The sequence below is a fragment of the Nicotiana attenuata genome, chromosome 2, assembly GCF_001879085.1.
Source record: "Nicotiana attenuata strain UT chromosome 2, NIATTr2, whole genome shotgun sequence".
Lineage (NCBI taxonomy): Eukaryota > Viridiplantae > Streptophyta > Magnoliopsida > Solanales > Solanaceae > Nicotiana > Nicotiana attenuata.
In genome coordinates this window covers 11,690,882-11,700,641 of record NC_031990.1, presented here as the reverse complement: position 1 = coordinate 11,700,641, position 9,760 = coordinate 11,690,882, and positions in this window count along the sequence as shown.

Here is a 9,760-nt window from a genome sequence, read left to right as displayed (position 1 = left end):
ACCACTAGCCCCGTCAATGAATCAAAACCTAGTAAACAACATGCAACAGATGTGGAATATTCCACACAACCCCAACCAGCAGATGCTTCAAAACCCACCTCTAAATCTTCCATTCTTTACTCCGGAGGATCTAATGCTCCTGAATCCAGTATTCACACAATGGACTGCTCAGGCCATGCACAACCATCAACACGACCCACAACCAGATCCAATGGCCGAGCAAGCTCCAATCCAAGACATGCCAAACCAGGAAGGGTTACAAGAGGAAGGAGAGGAGGAGGAAAACTTGCCACACTTGGGGGAGCCAGCAGTGGATTTTTCAAGCCTAAGCGAGGTAAAAATACTTATATTCAGGGAGATGCTAGACAGGAAGTCTATCTTCAGTTGCCCAGCGACTCTTTACAAATGCTCACTGGACATTCGACCTCCACAGGACCCAACTGTGTGGAAGAATATAGTGATATTAGTCCCCTCGCTCAGAAGGATTCCCAATAACAACCCCCCCCCCCCCAAATAACAATCCCATGCATCAGCCAAATATCATTATAATTTGGAATGTTAGAGGTGCTAATAATGCCAACTTTGGTAGGAATTTTAGGGAACTTATGGACACTCACAGACCTTGTTTGGTTGCACTCTTAGAAACAAAAATGGAGAGCCACATATCTATCCTAGAGGCGTTTAGTTTTACAGAGATGATAGAGGTTCCATCAGTTGGCCAAAGTGGAGGGTTTGTAATTCTGTGGAACAATGAAGTGGTGACAGTCAACAACTTCACTAGAAATGGGCAAGCCATCTACGCAATGATCGAGGTAAAGCCTAAAAACTTATCTTGGTTATTTACTGCCATTTACGCTAGTAATGATATTCATCATAGATATATGTTATGGGATAATCTAAGAAGTATCTATGACCACTATAAAGGTCCTTGGTTAGTGGGAGGTGATTTTATCGAAGTAATTAATTCTAGTGATAAGTATGGGGGTAGAAATATCAACCAAAAACAAGCAAATTCTTTAATAGATAGCTTAAACTATTGTAATATAGTAGATTTGGGTTTTAAAGGGTGTAAATACACCTGGTCAAACCATCGTAGGAGAAGAAAGGGTCTGATAATGGAAAGATTGGATAGGATTTACTCGAATGATGAGTGGTTATAAGCCTTTTCATCCAGAACATAATCCTGTACTTGTTAACCTCAACAATAGAATCAATTCCAGTAAGGACAAACCTTTTAGATTAGAAACATATTGGTGTTCACATCCAGATTTCAGTAGGCTTGTTTCTACTAGCTGGGAAAATAAGGACCTAATGAGAGGGACTGAATCTTTTCAAAAAAATGTGTTAGACTGGCAAAAATAACCTATGGTAATATGTTTGCAAGAAAGAGAAAACTCATAAATAGAATTGATGGGATTCAAAAATCTACTAATTATCCAACCAGCTATTTCCTTAAGGACCTAGAAACAAATCTGAGTATAATACAATTCTTAAACTTGAAGAAGACTACTAGAAGATTCGCTCTAGAGTCAATTGGTTAAACGAAGGGGATGCTAATACTAAGTTTTTTCACATAAAAGCAACTAATAGGAGGAGAAGAAACAATATTGTGTTTTTTAAAGACGACTCAAGGAATTGGATTGAAGACCAATCCTCCCTTATTATCCATGTTACACAGTACTTCTCAAATATTTTTACAACATCCCATGATAGGTCTGACTGGAAATACATTAAAAATGATGCTAACAACTTCTCTCACACCGATCTCTCTAGCCTAGACAAGCCTTTAACTAATCAAGAAATTAGAAAAGCTGTATTTTCTTTCAAGCCCTATAAGGCACCAGGTCCCGATGGGTTACACCCCTTCTTCTTCCAAAGATTTTAGCACATATTAGGAAGCAAGTAATCAACTTATGCCAAACGATTTTCAACACGTCAATAATGCCCCATGAGGTCAACAAGACCTATCTCTGCCTAATTCCTAGAATTCATAATGCAAATAACTTGAAGAACTTTAGACCAATAAGTCTTTGTAACATGATCTATAAGGTGATCACTAAAGTAATCGCCAACAGAATCAAGCCTTTTATTAACCAATTGATCAATATTGAACAAGCTAGCTTTATAAAGGGTAGGAGAGCAAGTGACAATGCTATCATCATCCAAGAAGTTTTAAAGAAATTTAATATAGCCAAAGGAAAGAAAAATTTCTTACTAAAGCTTGACTTGGAAAAAGCTTTCGATAAGTTGGAATGGTCTTACATCTATTGGACTATTAGATTCTTTAAATTTCCTAGAAAAATTAGTGACCTTATCCTTAGTTGTATTACTACGAGTTCCATTTCCATCTTAGTCAATGGCAACAAAACTAAGGAGTTCACTCCCACACGAGGTATTAGACAAGGGAATCCCATGTCACCCTATATATTCATACTTTGTATGGATATGCTTTCCAAAAATATTAACCACCAAGTAGATACAAGGAACTGGATACCTATAAAGCTTAATCCTAGGACCCCACCACTATCTCATTTGTTTTTTGTTGATGACCTAACCCTTATGGGTGAATCCAAGGGGAAAACTTTTAATGCGATCTGCGGATGTATGGAGGAGTTTAGTTATGTGTCCGGCCTAAATATCAACAAAGGAAAATCTAAGTTGGTCATGTCTAAGAGTTGTAATAAACACACGAAAGACATGGCTACTCAAACTTTTGGGATTACCATTAGCAAGACCTTTGGCACATACTTAGGGTTTCCAATGCTAAATAATTACCCTAGGCATAAGGATTACCAATCATTACTTGACAAAATGCGTGCTAGACTAAACAATTGGAATGCAAGGTGGCTAAGCATGGCGGGGAGGTGCACCTTAATAACTTCTACTCTAAATACGCTACCAAACCACCTAATGCAAATAAGTCTACTTCCAACAAAAACACTTCAAGAAATAGACAAAATTCAGAGAGACTTCCTCTGGGTGACTACGAGGGAAAAAAGGAAAATCCACCTTATTGGATGGAGTACGGTTACCAACACTAAGCATAATGGTGGTTTGGGCATCAAGAAAGCTAAGTCTAAAAACTTAGCCCTCTTAACAAGCTTAGCATGGAGGATCCTTACTAATACAACTCCTTATGGGCTAAAACACTTATTAGCGTTTATGGGACGAGTAGGAGAATAAATGGCTCCTCAATCACTTGGAAAAGCCTCCTAAAGGGCTGGAATATTTGCCATAAAAGCAATAGGTGGCCAGTAGATAAACATTTCCATATGAATATCTGGGACTCAAACTGGATCCCAAACATTCAAAGTCTACGTAGTATTATTTCAGGGCTGTTAAAAAAATGAGGATAAGTTAACCATTAAAGAAATATGGGATAATCAAGGTTGGGATTTAGAGAAACTTTCATTTGACCTCCCTCAAATAATCACTAATAGTATAAATGCTATAGATCGAGATTGCCAAGTCAACCACCCAAACAATCTCATTTGGAGTGTTAACCCAAGTGGTATATTCACATCTGCCTCTTCCTATAACCTAATATATGACCAAACACCCCATACACTAACCTTTAAGTGGATCTGGGAGCTAAAATATCCTAACAAGATCAAGTATTTCATTTGGAAACTCTACCATAAAAGACACCCAACAAGAGGCTACATTGCTAAAATTGGTATCAATATAGATCCAACCTGCCCAATATGTAAGAATAATAATGAATCTATGTACCACATTTTCTGGGAATGTAACATAGCTCAGGCTTTCTGGCAAACCCTAGGAGTGTCTATTAACAATAATGGGCTGATTAATAACTGGTTGGAGTTACTAAGGGATACAACTCCTAAGATTTCTTTTAATTATTTAACTTGGAAAGATGCCCTACCATTTGCTCCTTGGGCCATATTGATCAAACACTAGAATACACTCTTCTCACAGGCACGATCAGTACTTACAATAAAATCATAAAGGTGATTGTTAAATGGCAGCCGCCACCAAAAGGTTGGTTTAAGGTTAATATCGATGGTGCATTCAAAAGCAGCTTACTGGAAGGGGGCATCAGTGGAGTAGTTCGTGACTACAAAGGGAAATGAAAGACAGGCTACTACAAGAAAATTCAAGCAACATCACCAATACAAACAGAACTCCAAGCTTTTCGCCATGCACTTCAACTAATTATCAGGGAACACACATTTCCAGTTGAAGTAGAAACTGATGCCATAGAGGCCATACGTCTCCTTAGTGATGATTACCCTACTTACAATAACTTACTTCATAAATGCAGGTGGTTAATGGAAGAGGCATCCAGGCAGGGGACAATCACATTGAAGCATAGCTTCCGTGAAGGGAATATGGTGGCTCATGTTTTGGCAAAAGCAACACTAATGCAACGTAGCTACAATAAATTATGTACTTTTGTTTTGCCACCTGAACTTGTCTTAGATGTATATGACAAAGATCGGGTTGGTATGTAAATGCTAGACACTGTTCTAGAGACCAATGTGGTCGTATGGCTGCTTTAGGAAATGATAGTGCCTTACAAGGCGTAATATTAGGTTATGACGGCATATGTACTAATGACAATGTTCACGGGCATTAGCCTACCTATGTTATAATATAAGTACCTTTTCATGCTCAAAAAAAAAGTTTGGCGGCTATAAATGAAAACGGTTCCTTTATCCCCTTTTACCTTTCATGATAAATAAACAAAATTTTGCTGAACTTTTGCTTGCAATAATAAAAGAAAGTTTCTTAATTCGCTATATAAAAGATTATTTATGCTACGACCCAAATTAAACATTTTTACTTTAACTTTCATTGCATCATTTAGCACATTATTTCTGTTACTTTTATTTCATTTATTTCTTTAATTACTAAATTTGTGCTTCAGCTTCTTTTTTGCTTCTTCGCCTTGTCCGTCCCATAAAAGGGATGAAATAAGGAATATTTCATAAAATCTAATTTTATCATATAATTAAGAATTAAATTGACGCCAGCAATATCTAGTATTCTAGTTTTGTTGTCTATCTCAAAAGATATGCCTACGGAAACAGACAGTCAACTTATGGAAAAGTTCTTTTTTTTTGTTTATTGATTTCCACCCCTTGTTACCCGCATTTGGGCCCTGGCTAATTCGCATTTGCGCCGGAAAATTTTACTTTGAGAGTTAAAGCACTTTTTACCAAGGTAGACTTCATACATAACTCTAGACCTCTGATTAAAGAATGAGGAATACTTATCACTTCATCACAATCTTTCGTGATATGATATGGAAAAGCTAATAACTTGATATGCAAAATGAAAATGTCTACTTGAGCCGATGATCTATCGGAAACAACCCTCTCTACCTTTGCAAGGTACGATAGAGGTAAGATCTGCGTACACATTATCCTACCCAGACTCTACAATATAGGAATATACTTGGTATGTTGTTGTTGTTGTATATGATGAAAAAGTCTGGGAAAAATGACATTGTATAGCCGCTCTCAAAATAGTAGCCGAAAAGATATATTTTTTTTATATGTATGTATATATATATATATATATATATATATATATATATATATATATATACACACACACACACACACACACACACACATTATGTATGTTATATACAAAACTATACAAATTTTATACACCTTTTTGGCCATGAAATGTAAATAGTTTCTAGTACGGGCAAAAAATAAAAAAGGCCCAAAAGTCTACTGCTAAATTAATAGTTGAAAATACTGTCGTCCAGAGTTAAATTGGGTATGGGTTTAACTTGTGCTTATATAAGGTCCAAAGGAAAAAGTTTGGACTCAATCAAGTAAAGACTTTGAAGGGATTTTTACCTTCATATACACTATTTGAAAATTTATTACCCTTCCTACTCAAGTGTCAATTTAATTACATAGGCATATACAATTTACCAATTATATACACTTTAGGAATTAAATGAGTATCCCTTTATATTAGGAATTGAATAAGGAATCAATTATTTTCCATCCTTATTCTCTCTCCCTCCTGCGCTCTCTCTCTCTCTCTCTCTCTCTCTCTCTCTCTCTCTCTCTCTCTCTATATATATATATATATATATATATATATATATATATATATATATATATATATATATATATCTCAATCCCTCATTCCAGTAATGTAGAGCAAAGGGAAAGAGAGTGGCAATTCCACACTTATGAAATTCCAGTAATGTAGAGCTGAAGGTGTTAGACAATTGGTGTTCAAATTCCAGTAATGTTGCACAATTGATGTTCAAATTGAGATTGTCAACCAATAAATCTTGAAGGTGTTTGACTCTCCATCATTGACAGCCATTAAAAAGCTTTGAAGCTTTGAATTCGAATTTGGGCTTTCAAAAATCATTATTTGTTTGGATTGGGTGTTGTTGAAAACAATTGGGAATATTATTTGGAGTTTATATCTCAATTTTAAGGGTGTTTGGTGAATATTAGACTTGATTTTGGCTGAATTTCAAATTGAAGAAGAAGAAGAAGAAGAAGAAAGAGAAGAAGAAGAAGAAGACATGACATACAATATACTTATAAAATTATAGTAAAGTTGTAGTATAATTGTATGTAAATCATATTCTGTTGTAGTTATATTTTTTTTATTACTTTAATGTTGTATGAAAGTTGAACAAGAGTTGTATAATGTATGAATCGAGATCGGAAGNTTGTTTGGAGTTTATATCTCAATTTTGAGAGTGTTTGGTGAAGATTAGACTTGATTTTAGCTGAATTTCAGATTGAAACTCGTCGAAGAAGAAGAAGAAGAAGATATGACATAAATATACTTACGAAATTATAGTAAAGTTGTTGTATAATTGTATGTAAATTGTATTTTTTGTAGTTATATTTTTTTTATTACTTTAATGTTGTATGAAAGTTGAACAAGAGTTGTATAATGTATGAATCGTTGCATAAAATTTGTATTTAAGTTATCAATACAATCTTTTTACATAAAGTTATTAATATATATCAAAATTGTATTAAGAGAGTAAGTTCTGACTAGAATATTAGAGAGGAAGAAGAACACACCACAGAAAAATATATACAAATCAGATACAAAATATATACAAAGACATATTGTATAAACTTTGTATAAAAATTGTATTTAAGTTGTATGATATTGTAGTTGTATATAACTGGGTACAAATAATGTTGAAATTTGTAGATAAGTTGAAAATAAGTTGTATAATATATAATTAATTATATGAAATTTATTTTTACTATGTATAAATCAGATACAAAATATACTGTGATGACCCGAAAGGTCATCTTGTGTTTTAGAACCCAATTCGCGGTTCCGAGGCCTTCAAAACCTCATTTTATTTCTTCTAGATTTACGTGCACAGTCCGAGCGCATTTCCGGAAAGCCTTTATGAAATTTGAGAATATAATAATTTTTGACTTTGAAAGTTAATTTTAGTTGACTTCGGTCAATATTTTGAATAAAGGGACCCAGACCCGTGTTTTGACGGTACCGAAGGGTCCGTAGTAAAATATGGGACTTGGGCGTATGCCCGGAATCGAATTCCGAGGTCCCTAGCTCGAGAAAAGAATTTTTGATGAAAATTCTTAAACTGAAATTATAATGGTTTTGAGAAAATGGTTAATAGTTGATCTCGTCGGTATTGGGTCCGTATTTTGGTTCCGGAATCCGGTATAGGTCCGTTATGATATTTAAAGCATATTTGTGAAATTTGGTGAGAAACGAAACTGATTTGACGTGATTCGGACTTTTGGTTGAGAAAATAGAAGTTTTGAAAATTTCATGCACTTTGATGCTAAATTCGTACTTCTAGGTGTTATTTTGGCGATTTGATCGTATGATGTTTTAAGACTTGCGCGTGTATGGGTTGGAGCCCCGAGGGCTCGGGTGCGTTACGGATAGGCTACAGAGAGATTTGGAACTTAGAAAATTTGCTGGTATAGCTGAACTTGTTGCATGCCTCAGACCTCGCAAATGCGAGGTCAAGGTTCGCATTTGCGACTACTGATGAGGTCGCATTTGCGAGCTTCTCATCGCAAATGCGAAGAAAAGTTGGGCCAGCCCATGTTCGCAAATGCGAACAACCCTTCACATTTAGGAAGTGAGTCTGGGGAGGGACCTTCGCATTTGTGACCAAATGGTTCGCATTTGCGACAACAACAGAAATGCGAAAGGTTCGCATTTGCGATTCCTTTCTCGCATTTGCGAGCTTCGCAAATGCGAAACTCAGGTCACAAATGCGACATCTGCAGCTTATAAGTTTGGACATGGACGGGATTTTTCATTCATTCTCCCATTTTTCTAAACCTAAACTTCAAGAGGCGATTTTCCAAGGGCTAGTTAATCCCCAAATTATAGGTAAATGATTTTTAACTCATTTCTTTCAATCTATTACATCTTTTTACAAGATTTCATCCTAGAATCTAGGGTTTTCATGGTGGAATTGGGTGTTTTTGGGTAGAACTTAGGAATTTCGAAATTTGGGAAATTAGATCTCAAATTGAGGTTGAATTCCAAAACCAATTGTATATCCGAGCTCGGGGGTGAATGGGTAATCGGGTTTTGGTCCGAACTTTGAGTTTTGACCAAGCGGGATCGGGGTCGATTTTTGACTTTTTGGGGAAAATGTTGGGAAACTTATAATTTCTTAGCGGTAAATGATGATATTAAGTTAATTATAACTAGATACGAGTGGTTTGGAGGTGGAAACTAGACGAAAAGCGGTGATTGAGGCTTGAGTTTGGTCGTGGAAACGAGGTAAGTGTTATGGCTAACCTTAGCTTAAGGGATTAGGTATTACTTGCCTATTTGCTACGTGTTTTGATATTGAGTACAACGTAAAGGTAAGGTGACGGATACCTATGCGTTGGTGTCGAGTCATCGCATGCGAGTTAGTCTTATTCTTGTGACTGTTGTATTCCTTATTCGTACCATTCATGCTTAAACTGGTTATTCCTCATGTTAAACAATTCTTATCATGTTTTCCTGGAATTAGATATTGGTTGAGTATTGACTCAAGTTGAGATTGATGTTGTGAAGTTAAATATTAAAACGAAACTTGTTATTTATAATTCCTTTGCCGGGTTGTTATTGTTCTGTTTTGAGTGAGGGAGAGTGTTAAAGCACGAAGGGTGATGTCGTGCAATGTTTATGAGTGAGTGATAATGTACGAAGGGTGATGCCGTGCCATATTCTGTGAGTGATAATGCATGAAGGTTGATGTCGTGCCATGTTATGAGAGAGTTAATGCACAAAGGGTGATGACGTGCCATGTTATGAGAGAGTTAATACACGAAGGGTGATACCGTGCCATTTCTATTATTTCTTATGGTGAGGACGAGAGTAAAAGCCCGAAGGGTGATTCCGTACACTTTTTTGCTATGTTATTACTTTCGTTAGTGCAAACCATGTTATTTACTGCATTTCTCTACTGTACTACTTTCAGGATTGGATATTCCCCTCAGCATGTTTTCCCCCTTTCCGTTATTATCTGCTTAATTTCCATTGTTGTTATTTTCTCGTATATGATTTAACTGCACAGGTTCATGTGATTGTCGTGTCCTAGCCTCGTCACTACTTCGCCGAGGTTAGGCTCGGCACTTACCAATACATCGGTTCGTTTATACTGATGTTGCACTCTGCACTTTCTGTGCAGATTTCGCTACTGGACCGTGTTGATCTGAGTTGGGTTGCTGCCTGCAGTCCATCAGGAGACCCAAGGTAGATCTGGTGGCGTTCGCAGACCCTAGAGTCCCCTTCCATT